We start from the raw sequence: 20,776 nt of genomic DNA, 5'->3' as shown, positions 1-20,776 counted from the left end.
TTGCTGTGCCCCACCCCCAGAGTTCCTGATTCACCAGGTCTGGGATGAATTTGCTTTGTAACTCTTCCAGGTGAACCTGATGCTTCTGGACCAGAGAGCACACCTTGGTTATGAATTTAAGGGAGACCATTCAGCATGCTTGAGTGTGATTTCTTTAGCTTTATTCCGCTACTTGTATACAAAGGTGGAGAAGACTATGGCTTAAATTTAACCAGAAATAGGGTTTTGCCAAGTGAGTTCAAGGGGAAGAAGAATGAGCCATAAGAGTGATTGACAGTGATGTGTAAGCTGGATAAGAGAAGTGAGGACATGCAGGAAATGACGGTCAATGAAAAAGTGCTAAGATCAGTGGATTAGAAGTTCGGATGGTGAGGATGAATTGTTGGAGAGAAGGGATCTGGAAATACGGACAGTGATGGTAAGAGGTTGGGCTGCTTGAAGTTGAGGTTTTTAAAGCTGCTGAAGTTATTAATTGTGATTTAAAGTAAAGGATAAGTGGCTGGACTGGGTGGAGGTCAAGAATCTGAGAGGTTGAGTATTGGATGATCTTCTACCTGAATGTGGAAGTCATCAAGAAGAGCGGCTTAGGTGCTAAAATCCTGTCGCTGAGCAGGAATGGGAGGGTTATATAGATAGCAGCAGCGAGAGGGGAAGGTGGAAAGTAGCATAATCAGTATGTGTGAGGGTTTTCAGAGCACAGGGAGGGCAGTGATCTGGAAGGCAGCCATGAGTTGCAGGGAAGGCATCTACTTCATCCCTAAGCCAAGTGTTGTGCTGGTTGTAGGAGAAAACACTTGAGCCCCACTCAGGCCATACATAATCTTATTTATTTCTCACAACAGCCCTGTAACAGTAGGTATTATTATCCTCATTTTACAGATGAGGAAACTGAGGCTTAAAATAATTGTCCCGATAGTCATAGCTTATAAATACTGGAGGGGGCATCGTGTGAGTCCAGTGGGAGCCAAAAGAAGGCAGATATTGACTGAAAATAAGAAGGTACTTCTTAGCAATAGAGGCGGGTACCAGTGAAAGTGTTCCTTTGGAGGAAAAGGCAAACTCCCTATCCCAGAAGTAGATGTCTGCCTTCTGTCTTCACCACTGCAAACTGATTTAATCGTAGAATGATACAAGAAGAAAACCAACAAGGAGGAGGGGAATTGGTATTTTTCAGCTGTTGGAGGAGGGGGCAGGAGGATGACAGTTGAATTTAGTTATCTCTAAGATAAGAGTCTGTGATTATGTGGTGATTGCACAACATTGTGAGAATGCACTAAGTGCCACTGAATTGTGCATTTTAAATGGTAAGTTGTATATTATGTGGATTTCACCTCAGTTTAAAAATGTCTATAATTAAACTTATTATTATTATTTCCATTTTAATCTGCAGGCAGTTTACCATTCTACAGAATTTCACATGTGAGGCCCTTTGGGTACGAAAAAGTAGAGAAGTAGTGATAGCTTTCATGGAACTTAGATTTTGGATATGTGTGGATATGTGTATGTTATGAAAAGATAACGAATCATGAATATAGGTCAATCTTTGGTAGGTCAAAAAAATGGTGTAAGTCGTTAGACGTTTAGCTTCTGAAGAGGAGGAGCCCAAGTGGGCTCCTCTACCTATTCCTACTGTGGCATACTTGGCACAGAACATCTTTCCAGATGTCCTGCTGTTTCTCAGTCTTAGAATTTGAGGTAGCCCACTTTGCTCAGTTTTTAAGATCTGTAAGCTGGAACTATGACATCAGTTCAAAAGTGTGTGGGGGAAGATTAAGTTGGTATTTTAAAAGAGCATCTTGTCAACTAAATCTCCTGGGAAAGGAGTCAGTGGCAAAAACAGGTTTGTTGATCTTGTAGGTTGTGTTTTTGTTAGCCTCGATTACAATCTGGCAGAATTTTTTTGAAAATATATTCTTTGTTTAAATAAGACTATTTTTTCAGGTTTTGTTGACTAGTTTCTACTAGTGTTTGAGGTATTGGCTTTTCACAATGGTGTTAAAACATCCTGAGTCTGATGTTAGCTGTTCTTTATTTGGTTTTTATTTTTTTAAATATATTATGTTATTGTTACAAAGTGTTTTTCAGAAACATGGCAAACTAGCAGAGTTCCCATTTCTCCTGTACCCAGTTTCCCCTGCTTAAGGTCTTTCATTAGTAAGGCCAAGTAGGAAAATCTCAGTCATCCTCCTGTTTCTCCTTCACAGCACTGCCTCACTCACAACACTTCTGACACCAGATGTGTGTGGGGTTTGCACACTCCAAGCAATTCTGCAACACCTGAGTGTCCTCCAATTCAGCTCAATTCTGATGCTATCTATTTGAAGATGGCATCAGATCCCACAGGTTAAGGGCTCAGTCCTCTAAGACTGCTTCATCCCACTTCAGATGCCAGTCTCAAATCCCAGGTGTCACCTGCACAATTGACCAGTCAGCTATAAATCAGAGGTTTCTAACCCCCTCTTCAGGTTTGATCAGTTTGCTAGAGTAGTTCACAGAACTCAAGAAAACAGTTTACTTATTATTTACTAGTTTATTATAAAAGGATATGATAAAAGATACAGATGAACTTTCAGATGGAATAGATGTATAAAGCAAGGTAGGTGGGAAGGGCTTTGAAGCTTCCAGGTCCTCTCCTGTGCCTCTTTCCCAGCACCTTTATGTGTTCAGCAACCCGGAAGCTCCCCAGATCTCATGTTACTGGGATTTTTATGGAGTCTTCATCATGTAGGCGTGATCAGTTATAACTTCATTCCCAGCCTCTTCCCCCTCTCTATTGAATGGGAGATAGGGCTGAAAATTCCAAGCTTCTAATCGTGGCTTGGTCTTTCCAATGATTAGCCCCCAGTCAGGAGCCACCAAGATTGTCTCATTTAAACAAAGACTGCTACATCCCAGAAGTTAAGGAATTTAGGAACTGTGTGTTAAGAACTGGAGTGCTCCTAATTTTTTTATGATTTAGGAAATTACAAGGGTCAGGGTACCTGGGTGGCTCAGTTGGTCAAGCGTCTGCTTTTGGCTCAGGTCATGATCTAGGGGTCCTGGGATTGAGCCCCATGTCGGGCTCCCTGCTCAGAGGGGGAGTCTGCTTCTCCCTCTCCTGCTTGTGCTCTCTCTCTGTCAAATAAGTAAATAAATATAATCTTTTTTTTTTTAAAGATTTTATTTATTTATTTGACAGACAGAGATCACAAGTAGGCAGAGAGGCAGGCAGAGAGAGAGGAAGGGAAGCAGGCTCCCTACTGAGCAGAGAGCCCGATGTGGGACTCGATCCCAGGACCCTGAGATCATGACCTGAGCCGAAGGCAGCGGCTTAACCCACTGAGCCACCCAGGCGCCCAATAAATATAATCTTTAAAAAAAAAAATTACATGGGTCTTCAGAGCTCTGTGCCAGGAACTGGGGGCAAAGATGAATATATATATTTTCTATTCTCTCACAGTGGTACATTTGTTATGATTAGTGAACCACTATTAATATCTTAACTAGGGTTTTATACTTTCTTCAGATGTGCTCTTCCAAGATCCCATGTCTGGATACCGTATTACCTTGAGTTGCCATGTTGCTGGGGCTCCTCTTCACTACTGGAGTTTCTCAGACTTCTCTTGTTGATGACCTTGACAGTTTAAAGGATTGCTGGTCAGGTGCTTTGTAGAAAGTCCTTCTGTTGAAATGTCTGATGTTTTTATTGTTAGTAGATTAGGTTTATGGGTTTTCTGACAGTCTTGGTGATCAAACAGTTATGACTATATAATTGTGAGGATGTGTATAGAAACCAACAGTCAAGAAATTAGAATACTGGTCAGTAATTTGAGATAAAGTGTTACTAGCAACAAACCTTTATTGAGAATCTGCTATTAGGAGGGTCTTAAGCTACTCGGTCAGTCATTCCTCTCTATCAGTTCCAGTGGGAGTGCTGCACAAAAAACAGTAGCAAACTGAAAATCAGAGTGCTGCTTTATGAACAGGAACTTAAAGGAAAGGTACAATCAGGTGGCTGTCTGGAAGAAGGCTAGGTGAAAGCAGGTAGTTTAAGCCTACGGGTGCCTCCTTCTAACCCTAAATCTAAATCTTGGCCTTAGCATTCACAGTGGTATCTTCATTTTTGGAAGTATGTTGGTAGAGGAGAGAGGAAGCTTCACCTTGCCATCTTGTTGTGAGCCACACAGTGTACTCTGTGTGTGTGTGTGTGTGTGTGTGTGTGTGTGTGTGTTTTAAGTGGGTTCCATGCCCAACATCGGGCTTGAACTCATGACCCTGAGATCAAGAGTCACTTGCTGTACCAACTGAGCCAGCCAGGGTCCCCTGCACCTTGCTGTGTTCTGTTATAAAACTTTACATGGTAATTTGTAATTGCCTATTTAATTACTATTTCTTCCAGTGGATTGTAACCTTTTGTGGGAACAGGGAATCTGGTGTTTCTTGCCCACTATTATAGCCTCTGGTGCTTAGTCTATTCCCTAGCACATGGTAGGTGTTGAATTAATAAAGAATGAGTGGGAGTTTGTCATGCAGTATAAGGAACAGAAGATTACACTGGGTAACAGTATTCCAACAGGTAGGGAATGCTTGCCTAACATGTTAAATACATTCTTCCAGACGTAGATCACATTCTTCTGCTCTAGGAAGCCTTCTTGGACCTCACTTCATTTCCTGTACCCTTACTGCACTTAACAAGCATTCTGTGGCCAGACTCTTATTTTAATTAACCTTGCATTATGATCTTTTTTTTCCTCATTATTATTTTTTTATACAGATGCCTTCTTATCTCTTTAATGCTAGCTCCTTTTTTTCTTTTTTGAATGCCCATTCCACACAAATATGGTGCTAGGTGTTGGACATATTTTATTATCCTATTTAATCTCTTCAACCACCCGGCACAATAGACAAAGAAGGAGATTGAGACTTAAAACTTGTCCAAGGTTGTACAACACTTTCTGGCACCCTCCAGAAGCTTGAGGCCTCTTCAGTTCTCTGCTGTTTTTAACAGAATATATTACTTCAGTACAATTTACGTGCTTTATAAAAGTCTTTTTAAACTTTCTAGACTGCCTCACAATTGCATTGTGGTTTTTTGGGGGTGTGTGTGTGAGTGATCAAAGGATCAAAATGCTAATCCTAACACTTCTTCAGACTTCGGACTTGAACAGCAAAACTGATGAAATAGCTAACTTCAAATGTTGTGTTTTTAAGGCTAAAAATGAATGTCTAACTTGGTGATTACTTTTATGATAAACTATTATTATAAAACCTTTTTATAGAGCACAGAGAAAAAGAAAGTTTTGTCATTGCTCAGAGAAAAAATATACTTATTCAAAATGTGCTAGGCATTCCTGTCTTGCTGCTTCAAACATTAAGCTGTTCCCTGTAGCCTTGGAAACCATGACTTCTAAGTGCTTGTTTTTAACTATGGTTTTCTTTTTAATATAAGTAGATTCTGATGGTAGAAAAAAGTTGTCATGTGAAATTACTCTGTGGAGCCACTTGAATAGACTTGAAACATTGTTTATACATAAATAAATTTACCCTCTGAAAAATATTCTGAACCAGCACGTATGTGCTGGCATCTGCAAGGCAGCCCATATTTGATACTGAGTTTAGACTACTCCTAGGAGATGGCGAAAAGGGGCCTCTGGTAGAAAGCAAATAGAAAAGGCAAGGTGTTGGGTATTTTTTCTTTGTTTGTTTTGCCTTTTAAGTTTCTTTAAACCTTTCCTGGGAATTCATCAAAAGTTTCTTTTCAAAATGAATTTTTTGGTGAGATCCAGTTACCATGACACAACTATAAATGTTGGTGTTCATTTTACAATTTGGGGGATTTTGTTTTCCTTTTTTTAATGCTTTTTCCAAATGAAGAATTTGTATTATCAGTTTTATTCACTGCGACTGTCATTTATATGTTGTTCATTCATTCAACGCCTGTTTATTATTCTTCTCCTAGTTACTGTACTAGTTATGTGCTGACAATACAAAAGTAGGTAAGAGAGGTGTCTGGGTGGCTCAGTCATTAAGTGTCTGTCTTCAGCTCAGGTCATGATCCCAGAGTCCTGGGATCGAGCCCTGCGTTGGGCTCCCTGCTCTGCAAGAGGCCTGCTACTCTTTCTCCCACTCCTCCTGCTTGTGTTTCCTGTCGCTGTGTCTCTCTCTGTCAAATAAATAAATAAAATCTTTAATAAAAAAAGGTAAGTAAGATACTTTTCCAGCCTTCAAGATTTTAATCTTTGGGTTGTTCAGACAGCTAGGCACAGAAACACAGTACCTTGTAATAAATGCTCCAATAGTGTGCCATGCTTGCTTCTCTGGGAACATTCCAGGGTGGTCATGGGAAACTTCCTGGAGGAAATGATTTTTTTCTTCCCTTTTCTTTCTCTACCACCTTTTCTTCCATGACTTTTAAAAAATTAAATGCTATTTTTTTTACCCAAGTCTAAAATAAAAGTTCTTTTTCTACCTTACCCAACGCTGCCCCTGTCTCACTCCTTAGCACTAACTACCTTTAACATTTCTTTTTCCTCTGTGATGGTTACTGTGAAGACTTGAAATAATATGCTTTGTTTCTGTTACTTGATGAATAAACTTTAGATAGTGACTCTTGGCTTTGGACAATGAAAGATGAGGACTTTCACACATTCACAGTATATGCCACCTTTCTTCCCTCCCTCTACCTCTATGTTTTATTACTTATCTTACTTGTATTACTTATCTTATTCTTACATTATCAGGTTTAAAAGAAAATACATTTTGCCAGTTACTATGATTAACTCTTATCTTGTCTATAGGATAACTGAAATTTGAGCCACAAAGAAATACCCTTCATAATATTACTATAGACCAAGTGTGACTGGTCTCATAACAAAGGACTATAATTTTATATTGTGTCTTAATACCAGAAGAATTTCCCAAGAGTTGGGTCTAGTGGATGGACTTTTTTCCCCTCCCCCTTTTTTAAACACAAAGTCATATTTCCTATGATGGGATATATGAATTCCAACACACTTTTTGAGAAGACTGTAGTATCTTGCTTGAAAATTGAAATAGTGTCTCATTTATTTGGTAGTATCAATTTCTAACAGCCTAGCAATAATCTAAAAGTAAGCATAAAAAGGGGCGCCTGGGTGGCTCAGTCTGTTAAGTGCCCAACTCCTGATCTCAGCTCAGATCTTGAACTCAGAGTCATGAGGTCAGACCCTGTGTTGGGCTCCATGCTGGGCATGGAGCCTATTTAAAAAAAAAAAAAAAGTGAGCATAAAAACCTACTAAACTGCAAAAACATCTCATCCCTACAAAGGTCTATATTTCATGCAGGGAAAGACTCCATAGGCCTCATTCAGAAACTGCTTACTTTGTTTTGTGTGCCATTCTACCAATTATGATGACTTAGTCTTCAAGTCCATAGTTGAGTAAATGCTGTAATTTAGTGATGCTGCTAGCAGGCACATTGTCCTAAGAAATATCATGTGAAACCCTTATAGAGAGAGGAAAGGCAGAAAAAAATTTAAAAGCTGACAGTAATCTTTTAAAGTATTCTGACAGAGGACTATACGATACAGTGCAGTTACTTCTGTAGGCCTCAGGATCTTGCATGATGTTCATAATGATCCTTGATCTTCAAAAAAAATTTAATCATTCTTTTCATGGTATACATTTTTAGAAACTCGGGAAGTGAGTAATGCACTGAAGATATATATGTATTCCTACCCAAAATGGTCACGTTAAAAAATTGTTTTTGACAATTAAAAATGATAAGCATATGATAAGGTTATCTGGAAAGTTAATTTGCATGAGGGGTCTTCTGCAATGTCAGCAGGATTGTGTAGTTATTATGTGTAGTGTATTTCTGATAACAATGGAAATAACTTTGTTAGTTACTGAAAGCTCAGTCCCTACAAAACTGCTACCATATGGATTATTGCTGTAAAGCAGCTGTTGACCATATTGTGAAATATATCAGTTGGCAAAAGGGGCAGTTTTTTTTTCCTTTGGTGTGTTTGTCATGAATACGTGGTTAAATGCTGTATCTGTCACTGGATTGACCTTTGTCTCCACAGAATAAGCGTTTAGACAGGCTGCCTTGTGGAAGAGATTGGGATACTGCTACTTTCTCCCCGTACTCCTTTTGTATTTTGAGCCTTTTATGTCTTTTTCCTTCGGAATATTTTCAAATTTATAGAACCATTGTAGAAGTAAGAGCTTCTCCTTCCCTACACCCATATGAGAGTAAACTAGGAAGATGATCCAAATAAATGAGAGTGTATTTTCTACAAATGATAACATTCTTTATAACCATACTTTGACCATCAAAATAAGTTAACACTGACACATTATTACCATATAACTCACATACCCCATTCAAGTTTGTCCAACTGTCTCAATATCTTTTGTAAGAAAAGGATTCCATCTAGGACCATACCTTGCATTTAATGGCCATGTCTATTCTCTGCCAGTCTGAACCAGTTCCTCTGTCTTTCCTTGACTTTCATGACCTTGGCATTTTAAGAGATTTTAGCCATTTACTTTGTAATATTACTTTGTAATATTCCCAGTTTTGATTTGTCTGGTGTTGCCTCACTGAAGACATTGACATTATTTATTTTTTGATGGAATGTTATAGAAGTGATGTTGCATCCCATCAAGTGGTATATAATTTTCATTTACCTCATTACTTGTGATGCTAACTGTGAACACTTGCTCAGAGTGGTGTCTGCCAAGTTTCTCCTATGAAGTTCCCTTTTTGACTTGGCAGTCTATAAATATCTTGTATGGGGGGGTTAGGTATGTAAATATTTCATTTCTCATTAAATTTCATCCCTCAGTTTTAACATACATTGATGTTTCTTGGCAGAATTAATTATTAATATGATGCTGGTTATTTTCTGATTCCATCATGTCTTCTGTATTCATCAGTTAACATCCTACTATAAAGAGAAGTTGTTGTCTCTTCCTCATGTATTTATCAGAGTGGACTCACGGATTCCTGTGTGATCCAATGGATTATAATCTGTTAATATAATTAGTTAATTAATTAATCATTTTAAAAGATTTTATTTATTTATTGAGAGTAAGGGGAGGGACAAAGGGAGAGGAGAGAGAGAATCTGCAGACTCTGCTTTGAGCACATACCCCTACACAGTACTTGATCCCACGACCCTGAGATCATGACCTGAGCCAAAATCTTTGCATGTGTGGTAATTTTTGATTGGATGCCAGGCATTGTTAATTTTGTCTTATTGTTTGTTGGGTATGTTTTGGTTCTATAAATATTGTTGAGATTTATTCTGAGATACAGTTATGTTCAACCGACTGAGCCACCCAGTGCCTCTGTTACTATAGTAATTTATTTTGATACTCACATTATTTCAGGTTTGGCTTATGGGAATGTTTTCAAGTTGGCTTCTGTTTTCATTTAACCTATTAACCTCACTCTTTGACTACATCTTTTTTTGTTTTTTAAGGTTTTATTTATTTATTTATTTGACAGAGAGAGAGAGACACAGTGAGAGAGGGGACACAAGCAGGGGGAGTGGGAGAGGGGAAAGCAGGCTTCCTGCTGAGCAGGGAGCCTGATGCAGCGCTCAATCCCAGGACCCTGGGATCATGACCTGAGCTGAAGGCAGACGCTCAACAGACCAAGCCACACAGGTGCCCCCTTGCTTTTTTTTTTAAAAGAAATATGACAGTGTTACCTTTTAATTGGGGTGTTTGGACTACTTTTAATTTACATTAATAACTTATTGCTGAGCTTAAATCTATCTTGCTCTCTGTACTCAGTTTGTTGCATTTGTTCTTTGTTCCCCTTTCCTCTTTATCTGCATAATTTTAGATTTTATTTCCTTTCTTGGCTCTATTAACTTTTAATTTTTTGTTTTGTCATTTTAATGGTTGCTTTAGGGTTTATAATGTCCATCTTAAAGTAATAGCATACCATTTCACATATGGTATAAAGACTTCACATCAGTGCACATTTTTCTCTTACCAGCTTTTTGCTATTCTTGTCATATGTTTTACTTCTCCATGTTACCAACCCTACAATATATTGTTCGTTTTGCTTTAAACAGTTGATTATCTTCTATAGAAATTTAAAATAAGAGCAGTCTTTATTTTTACCCAGTTACATTTCTGAGGCTCTTCATTTTTTCTGTATCTAGTATCATTTTCCTTATGCCTAAAGTATTTGCTTTTGCACTTCTTATGGTGTATATCTGCTGATAATTGAACACTTTCACCTTTTGTATGTCTAAAACCATCTTAATGTTATATTAGTTTTTGTAGGATAGTTTAGCTGAGTATGGAAATCTAGTTTAAGGTGTTTTTCTTTGCTTGGTATTTTTTGTTTTGTTTTTTATTTCTTTAAAGATGTTACTCCATGTCTTCTGGGTTACATTGTGTTTGTTCTCTTTTGTATAATATGGCTTTTTCTCAGGCTGCTTTTAAGAGTTCCTCTTTATTATTTCTATAAGCAATTTGATTATGATGTATCTTGGTATAATTTTCCTTGTCCTTTTTATCCTTAGGATTTTTGTGGAGTTTTGGATCTGGATTTGTAGTGTTAATCAAATTTGGAAACTTTTCAGCCATTAATTTTTTTTTTTAAAGATTTTATTTATTGACTTGACAGACAGAGATCACAAGTAGGCAGAGAGGCAGGCAGAGAGAGGAGGAAGCAGGCTCCCTGCTGAGCAGAGAGCCCGATGCGGGGCTCGATCCCAGGACCCTGGGATCATGACCTGAGCTGAAGGCAGAGGCTTAAACCCACTGAGCCACCCAGGTGCCCCCCAGCCATTAATTTTTCACAAAAAAAAAAATTCTGTGTCTTCCTCCACTATTTTCTCTTTCTTGGACTACAGTTACATGTATATTGAGGCTGGTGAGGTTGTCTGATGTTTTGTTTGTTTCTGTTTTTGTTTTCATTTTTTTTTTCTCATTTTGAATATTTCCTATCCAAATATCCATAGACATTTAGTATATCTTCAGGTACTAATCTTTTCTTCTGTATTATCTAATCTGTTCATCAAGAATTTTTTTTTTTCATTTCAATTATTGTAGTTTTCATCTCTAAAAGTTCTACTTGGGTCCTTAAAAAATTTTCCAGGTCTCTATTTTACATGTTCCATCTTTTCTCTAGCTTTTGAACATATGAATTATAGTTGTAATAACTGTTTTACTGGTCTTATACTAATTGTATCATCTCTATTAATTCTGGGTCAGTTTTGATTGATTGATCTCTTTCTCTTCTTTCTTCTCCCTTTCCCTCCCTCTCTTTCTTTTCTCCTTCTTTTCTATCCATCCTCATCACCACTGCCTTCCTAGAATCATGTTGATTGATTGATTTTGCCATTCATTTTGTATTCAGTTTCCTGCTTTGCATGTGTGGTAATTTTTGTTTGGATGCCAGGCATTGTTAATTTTGCCTTATTGTTTGTTGGGTATGTTTTGGTTCTATAAATATTCTCGAGATTTATTCTGAGATACAGTTATATTACTTGAAAAAATTTCAATCCTTTGACATCTTGCTTTTTAAGCTTTGTAAGGCTGGATTAGAATGTCATTTAGTCTAGGGTTGATTTTATGTACTCCCAAAACAAAACTCTCCTCAATACTTTGTGTATGGCCCATGGGTTATGGGCCATACTCTGTCTGTGGGGAACAGCCATTATTCTTGGCCCTGTGCAATCTCTGCTTATTTTTTCTTCTAGTCCTTTTGAATGTTTTTTTCTCTGGCTTTGGGTAGTTTCCTCCAATGATTCACTGATCAGTACACAACTGAAAACTTGAATGTGATCCTCTCCAGATCTCTGGAGTTTTCTGTGTGCAGCTTTCTCTTCTCTAGTACTCTGTGCTGAGAACTCTAGCACTTGTGGTTTCTCTGGAGTCCCAGCTTATCTTTTCAATTCAGGGAGATGACCTTACTCTGTTGGGATCCCTCTCCTTTTGTGTCAGCCTGGAAACTTTCTCCAGACAGTAAGGCTGGAGAAGTCATAGGGCTCACCTCATGTGTTTCCTTATTCTCAGGTTTTACTGTCTTTTCTTGCCTGATAGCCAGTGTTTTGAGAACCATTGTTTCATATGTTTTCTTAGGTTTTTCTAGTTGTTTCAGTTGGGAGGGTAAATACCATTTGTATTACTCTGTCTTGGCCAGAAGTAGAATAAGTTAGGCTGTGTCTAAGAATTTTGATGTCCTGTAGAACATTTTAGTGACTTTAGGGTAAAAACAAATATATTATGACTTTGCACTCCTCTCTTGTGGAAGACGTGGGCCTTATCTTTCTATTTCTGTGTTGTTTTCTCTGTTTCCCTTTGTTCCCAATCAAATTTGAACTGAAACAAATTTATGGAAGGCCTACTATGGGCCAAGCACAGTAGGATGGGGATTTAAAAGATTAATAGGATGTCATCCCTTTCTGTAGAGAACTCAGAGCTTAGAGATGCTTAGAGAGGTTATAGAATATCCTCTAAATCACAGCTCTTAAATTGGTAAAACAGAGTTTGAACCAGATCTTTAGGTTTCCAGTTGAATATCTTTTTACTGTAGCAAAATGTCCTTATATAATTCTGTACACACATATTCAAAGTGTCCTTATATAATTCCGTACACACATATTCAGTCTACATATATATCTGTATACATACATATATGCAGACATACATCCATGCATACTCTGTAGAACTCAGGAGGCCTGATGAATATATAGTCTAAAGACTATGAGTATGTAAAGTCTCACCCTATTTCAAATTGATTTTTGCTTATCAGTGACTAAAAGACTTGTGAGGAGAGGCATTTGTGAGTGTGTGAGACTGGTAATAAACTAGAGGTCCAGTGGGATGAAGAGGGAGGAAAAAGAGTTGTGCTCGTTTATTTTTTTGGAACAGACTTTAAGAGTTATAAGTAGTAATATGCTGGTAGAAACATGTCTTTGGAGACACTGCAGTAACTTTGATTTGTGTCCAGTTAAAACTGCAACAGAGCTGCCAATCTAGAAGGAGTTCTGTATTTGCTCATTTTCTTCAGATAGCGGGCCAAATGGAGAAATTTGTTAAGCCAGTTCTGAAACATTATACTAAAATCCAAAAATGAGCAAAGTTAATCACATGTATTGGCATTGGGGGGGGTGGTTTTATGAAAGCCTTTCAGTTTCTGGGAGCAACGTTTTTACTTTCTGGTACCAGCAATAAGACCATTTGTATGAGTATAAGCAGCATGCAGATGTGACCAAGAGGCCAACAAGGCAGGGTGGTGTAGAGGAAGAAGAAGTGAACCAGACGTTAAGAATCTTGGGCTTTGTCTCGGCTTTCTGACTGGTGTATCCTGACTGAGATTTTGAGCAAGTCACTTACACTAATTGGGGTTTCATTTTCATACTGAAAATGAGAGCATTGATTTAAAAGACCTCTAAAGGGGCACCTGGGTGGCTCAGTGGGTTAAAGCCTCTGCCTTCGGCTCAGGTCATGATCCCAAGGTCCTGGGATGGAGCCCCATATCGGGCTCTCTGCTCGGTAGGGAGCCTACTTCCTCGTCTCTCTCTCTCTGCCTGCCTCTCTGCCTACTTGTGATCTCTGTCAAATAAATAAATAAAATATTTTAAAAGACCTCTAAAATAACTCTTAATACTAACATTATCATTATCATGATCCTTTGACTACAAAGATGACCTTAACTGAGCATGGGTCTATTACCTATTATTTCTGGAGCTAACATTTTAAAAAATTGCTTTATTGTATCATCACGTTTTATTTTTCACTTCAAAGATCATTACCCAGCCTGATGGCCCATCTAATTCACAAAAACTTGGCCTATGTTACTTTTGATGATTCCTAAAATATCAAGTCCTCCAGCAAAGATAGAGATTTGCCATTATTGAAGATAATTCAGAGACTGTATAGTTTTATAGGCAACTCCCAAGCGTGCTTTGGACAGTGGCATTCTTGCTGGAATAAATATAGAAACATTAAGAGGATAATAATAACTAGGGTCATAGCTAATACTGCAGTACTTTTCAAATGATAAAATGATAGATGCTTTAAAGTCTTTAATCCTCAGAATAAACCTTTGAAAAATGTACCATTTTATCATCATTTTCCAGATGAGGCACAGAAGGTTAGGTAACCTGTACAAGGTCACATGGTTACTAAACAACAGAGGTGGGATTTGAGCCACCACTGACACCACAGCCTATTCTCTTAACTAGTACACTATACCACACATTATAGTTATAAAATCCACATGTATCAAATTATTGTATTTCCATAAATGGACAATATTCATTAATTGTAAAAATTGTGCCCTAAAAATCAGTGACTTTATGATTATTTTTTCATTCCTATACGTAATTATCATTTTAATTATCATAGATTCTGATCGAGAGGCTTCAAGAATGAGTTATTTTTAATAAAGCAGCTCAGGCGATTCTGATGAATACCCTGACAATGAATTATTGGGTCGTCTCTGGATTGTCTGCCAGTCTGAACTGTTTGTTACCATTCATTTAACAAAATGAGTTTGCACGAAAGTTTTCAGCTATGTCCTCAGACATACATTTTATTTATTTATTTATTTATTTATTTTTTTTTTAAAGATTTTTTATTTATTGATTTGACAGACAGAGATCACAAGTAGACAGAGAGGCAGGCAGAGAGAGAGAGGGAAGCAGGCTCCCTGCTGAGCAGAGAGCCCGATGCGGGACTCGATCCCAGGACCCTGAGATCATGACCTGAGCCGAAGGCAGCGGCTTATCCCACTGAGCCACCCAGGCGCCCCTCAGACATACATTTTAATTCAGCTGACATATTTTTGCAAGAAGTTTTGCTCAATGAAGAAAACACCATTCATGGATTTACTTTGTAGGAGTAAACTGCATAAAAATGCTTTTCTCGCTTTACTTTTGTTATCTATGCATACCCAAGCATATGATGGAAACCAGCTCTCTCTGTTCAGATTTTTGCTATTGTTGTATACACTTTGACATATCTTTATTGTTAATTTCCCTGGATTAGAACTTTTCTGACAAGACCTTAAAAAAAAAACAACAAAAAACACACAAAAACAGAAAAAAAACCCTTACATGTGTCATCTCTTCAGTAAAGCCTCCTTTAAAGTTACTCATTACAATCACTGCATCTGTCATCTTCTCCCTTGAACCTGATACTGTTTTTTTTGGTCCAAAGTTTAGAATAAAATTAAGGAAATACCATTTTCCACCATTGAGTAATCTAAAAATCTTTCATTTTACACTAAAAGTCATAGTCCACAAGAATATCACATTGCTAAAACCTCAGAACCAAGTGGAAAGTCTTTATGAACCCTTGCATTGGTCTGTCTGATGACCTCAAGCCTGAAAATTCAGAATCCTAGAAAATGTGGCCTATGTCTGTACCCATGTAATTTCTCAGGAGGAGATGAAGAGGGTAAGGCTTGATCTTAAAAGAGCAGAACAGTAAAAACAAATGGACTTATTATGGTGATCTTTTTCCAGTATATGCAGATATCAAATCATTATGTTGTACACCTAAAACGCATGTAATGTTATGTCAGTTATACCTCAATTTAAAAAAAATATTTAATCAAGCTTAACAATTTCCTTTTAAATACTGTTCTCACAAAAGCCAATTAGTTGAAGGGTATGATTTAAATTATAGTTTCAAAATTGATTTTAAAAACCATACAGTGTATATGAAGCACTTGCAAAGTGTGCACCCCTTTGTTCGATACAGTGGGGGAGAGGATACAAGAGAAGAAGGCAAGAAGCTTACTGTCTTTCTAGTTGAATAAGATTTAGTACTTGGAAAAACTAGTGTGATGACAGACATAATCAAGTGCTGAACTTTGTGGTACATATTGGAATTGAATGAAAGAATACATAAGATACTTAGTATCTTTATTTTTGTGAGCATTAAAACAGACTTAGAAAAGAAGAAGCTGATGTGATTTTTCTGAAGTCTTCAAAGGGAAGGAATAAAGAAAGTTCTCTGATTAGAAGAGTTCTGAGGGTCTGTAAAGAGGTATAAGACCATATAATAAGAATAGAGAAGGAGATAAATAGAGTAGAAGGATTCTACAGGAGCAGAAAAATCATCTTGAGATTATACAGATGGCAGAACAGAGTGAAATTCATGTTGAGAAACATTAATTTTGTGGAAGAGGCTGTGTGGAGGCAGTGGATTATTTTTAAAGAGGCCTGTGATTGATGAGATTTAATGAGTATTTTCAGAATGCGTGTATACTAGTTCAACTACATTCCTCTTGCCCTATCTTTCTCATGATCGAAGATGAAAATTTATAAACTGGTTAACCAGGGTTAAAGATGCAAGATCTATGACTGTGAGCCCAGCAAAACCAAACAGTGCATTCGTGCACATGTATTTTTTTACTGCATTGGTACCGTGGTTTCACAAATTGAAACAATTAGTCTGCTTGGTATATCATATAAAGTTAATGGAAAAGGCGTTCTAGATTATGCATGCTGGTCTTGAATATGGTTACTTTACTGAAGTCTTTTAATCTAACAGTTTTTAACTGACTCTCTTGGGTATATTATATAGATAATTACATCTTTTGCAACCAGTAACAGTTTTGTCTCTTATTTTTTAAATGTATACCTCTTATTTCTTAAAATTTATTATGATTGACTAAGTCTTCCATGGTGAGTATTCTCTTGTAACATTATAAGAATATCCCCAAACTTAGTTTAAGACAATTTATTATCCTCAGATCCTCACAGTTCTCTGGGAAGACTTGAGCATAGCCTGGGTGGTTTTTACTTGGGGCACTTGCAGTCAAATGGCAACAATGGGTGAAGTCATCTTGAAGGGTTAGACATACGGATATTCACTGACATGTTTGGTGCCTTAGGTGGAATTGCTGGAACAGTGGAGAGTGGCCAACTCTGTCTTCTTTTCCTTTAAGGAGCTTCTCTATGTGGCCAACTTGGGCTTCCTCACATATGGCATTGTCAGGGTAGTAAGATTTCTTACTTGGAAGCTGGTTTCCCCCAGGATGAGTATTGAGAGAGAGGATGTAGAAGTTTGTAGGCCAATTAAGGGCTATGCCTAGAACTAGCATAGAGTTATTTCTGCTCTACTGTATTTATCAAAACAGTCATAGGGCCTGCCTAGATTCAAGGAATAGAGAAATAGATTCCACCTCTTGGTGGAGAAATATTAAGGCAACATTGCAGAAAACCAGGTAGGGTGGGAGGTCTTTTTGTGGTCATACACAGAAAATTTAGTTTGCCATGGAGGATATCCTTCATATTCTGGTAGTTTACCATTGAGTACCTTGTATGTTAGATTTTTCTGATAGGTTCCTTTTATCAAGTAAGAATATTTCAGGGTACCTGGGTGGCTCAGTCACTTAAGCATCTGACTCCTGATTTTCTGCATATCATGATCTCAGAGTCACGGGATTGAGCCCCGCATTGGGCTCTGCACTCAGCATGGAGTCTGCTTGATATTCTGTCTCTCCTTCTCCTTCTGCCCCTCTCCCAACTTATGTGCACACACATGCTCTCTCTCTCACTCTCTCTCAGATAAAGTCTTAAAACAAGGAATGTTTCTATGCCTAGTATAACTAAGGATTTTACTCAGTAACAAATCTAATTTTTCCTCTTTTTTTCTATTAATAAAGCAACTACACAGGCTTGATATTAAACCTTCTGTAATCATGGGATAAATTTTGCTTGCTTATGATATAATTTTTAATTAGGTTAGGTTTAGGTTAGATTTGCTAATGTTTTATTTAGTATTTTGCAATTCTTTATGAATGAGGCAGACATATAGCTTTATTTTTAGTGTGCTCTACTTACCCAAATCAAAACTATTAAGAGCTACCCCAGCCTAAAATGAATTGAGAGGCTCTCTGTATTTTCCCATGATTTGAAACAGTTTATATGATTTAGGTTTAGGTGGTAGTTCTCACCCATAAATCCATCAGGGCCTGCAAACCCTCCGCCTTTCTTTGGTTACCTTCCAATTTCTTTGTGGTTATTGGTCTATTCGGGCTTCAACTTCTTATTGAGGCAACTTGGTAATTTATTGTTTTCTAGAAAATCATTTACTTTTGCTGGCTTTTTTAGTTTATTGGCATAAAGTTCTATATAGTATTCCTTTTAATTTTTAAAACTTTGCCCTTAGTGTAGTTTGTCCCCTTTCTTGTTTCTAATTCTGAGGTACTTTTATATGTACTTCCTCAAGTATGTTTATTGTACAATGAATATATTTTAAATTAAACTTGCATTTTAGCACATGGATGGTATTATGAAAAAATCTGGGAATGATTTAGCTTGCTCTTATGCCAAATGTGGTTCTTCTTGCCTGAAACGAGTTATTCAAGATGTAAATTAGAAATCTGAAGAGTTGATTATCGTTCTGTAACTGTTGCTTCATCAGTGTTGTTTGTTTTTGAGGATACATTTTACTTAGACCTGACATGCTCATTATCACATGCTTTCACACCACCTAACTCTCCTCAGTAGAACTTTCCCACCCACGATGCTACCATTTACTTTTCCATGAGAGTGTTAATTTCATAAGTAGTAATAGTGTTCTGTCTTATTTGATGCCATTGCCATGAGACGATGTGTTCTTCTCAACTATGTGTATAGTCTAGACGGAGGAATGTAGAAGTAGGCTTTGGGGTAGATTTCTGGTCTTTTGGGAAACTATCATATTTAATAAACCCATCAACAAGTATTTGAGTGAGTCCCATGTGTCCAAGACTGCTGTAGGTGCTGTGGAAATGCAAAAGATTTCTCAAGCATTTAAAGTCCACAGTAATTTGGGTCTGATCACCCTTCTCAGACTGTCTCTCATGACAGCACTCTCATGGACTCTTTGCTTTAGCACACCACCTGCTTCCTGTTGTGAACATGCAGTGCACTCTGCTCTTTTAATGATTTTGAAATGCTAGTCTCAGTACTCAAAATGACTGTTCTCTTGCATACAGTTGTCCTACCTACCTTTCGTTCAGATTGAAGCTTAAATCCCTTCCCCTTTAGTGAACCATTCACAAGAACAAGTTACCTCAGACTGATGTTTCCATTTTGAAAGCATAATTAGATTTTTAGATCCAGACAATATCTCTAGGAAGGTGTGTGACAATCTATGTAATAAAACCTTTAGGAACAAAATGAAGAAGTATAAGCTGGATGATAGTAAAAAATAGGAAGATTTATAACTGCTTATTATCAATATAGAGGGACATTTCTAATGGCATGATATAGGGCTCTGTTTTTGATCTAGTCTTTATGAACATGTCCATTCATTCAGTTATTTACTTGCCAAATGTTCATTGAGTACTACGTGTTGGAAACTGCAGTATGCCGGGGATATAATGGTGAACTAGGGAAATGCACTTCCCTTTATGATATTACAATCTAAGCATTTGAACAAAGATATAGAAAGCATATGCAAAGTTACAAATTTAGCAGTGTTAATGTGGAGCTTATAGAGATGGTGATTGCTTTGTGTAACAAAGTCAGTATATAGATCTTTGGGGGCTGGAAAGTAGATTATATATATATATATATACATATATATATATGTATATATATATATTTTTTCAGCCCATCTTAAATTCCAAGGTGAAATTTAATTGGGATAAGAATATAGCCTTATACTTGAGTCCCAAAACCAACACTATTAGAAGAGGAAAGCATGACATATGGGCACAGCCTGAGCAAAAAAAGATACAGAACCTTAAGTCAGTAGTCAATCAGTGTTAATAATCAGTGAAATGTGACTGCTAGGAAAATTCAGGCTATGTTGATAAGCATTTAATATCTAGAATGAGAAATGATAGACCTTTGTTCCAGGCAGACATATCTGAATTCCTAGGTTCCATTATAAAAAATCATTCTTTAAAAGGGAATTTGACAATTAGAAATTTGTATTCTAGTATTATGTGATTTGCAAACTTTGAAAAAAAAAAGTTCTCAAGGTATTTTTCCAGGAGTTTTTCTATGCTTGATACACTTATAGGAAAACATGAGTAAATTTATGAGTCAACGTTTCATACAATCTAGGAGGAACAGAATCAGACGAAATCTTAAAATAGTCATCTGTTATTTATTGAGTGTCTCCTATGCTTTGAGGGTTTAAATGTCTGCTGTGCTTCTGGGCTCCTTCCTATTCCTGAGGGAAGGAAGAGAAGAAATATGTATTGAAGGTCCGTAGCAGGTACTATGAGGAAGCTCATATGAGGATATACACTAATAAGATATAGGACTGTGTTTTCAAGGCATATGGAATCCAGTGCTGCAGGGAAAGACAGTAAGTAGATTATTACATGATCTGGACTCTAGATAGAGCCACACTCCCAGGGTCAATGAAGAAGACCACAAAGCAGATAAGGGTATAGCCTTAGCAAATGTTAACTACTAAATATGCCTGGACTTTCCCCTGAGTTTTTCCTCTCCTAGAGGAATTTCTGTCTGTTCTGTAGTGGGAGGAAGAAGGGAGACAGATAGCTATCTCTTTCTCTTCTTGCAGAGCTACTAATTCAGTCAGATTTGGATCCCTCCCGTACCTCACTGGTAACCTTAACTACCTCCTAAAAACCCAGTCCCCAAATACTGTCACTTTAGGAGTTAGGGCTTCAACATATGAATTTGGGGGGGGGGGTGCAGTTCAGTTTATAACATCAGCTTATCTCCCTTTTGATTAACTAAAAGTCAGGATTTAGGACTTTAATTTTATCTTCCAAATACCTTCACCTTATAAAGTAGCATAATCTTGGGAGTAATATCCTATCATAGTCACAGGTCCTGCTAACATCCATGAGGAGGGGATG

At 37.4% G+C, this 20,776-nt stretch overlaps 1 protein-coding gene across 2 annotated transcripts in view; it reads left to right on the top strand.

The window, feature by feature from the left end:
* The window catches only part of UVRAG (UV radiation resistance associated), a 292,228-nt gene that overhangs the window by 102,721 nt on the left and 168,731 nt on the right, over positions 1-20,776 (top strand). The gene's annotated exons all lie outside the window — the stretch shown is intronic.

The sequence above is a fragment of the Lontra canadensis genome, unplaced genomic scaffold (assembly GCF_010015895.1).
Source record: "Lontra canadensis isolate GAN:19392208 unplaced genomic scaffold, GSC_riverotter_1.0 scaffold7, whole genome shotgun sequence".
Lineage (NCBI taxonomy): Eukaryota > Metazoa > Chordata > Mammalia > Carnivora > Mustelidae > Lontra > Lontra canadensis.
Note: the sequence above shows the minus strand (reverse complement) of the source record. Positions and strands in the feature narration are given on the sequence as shown.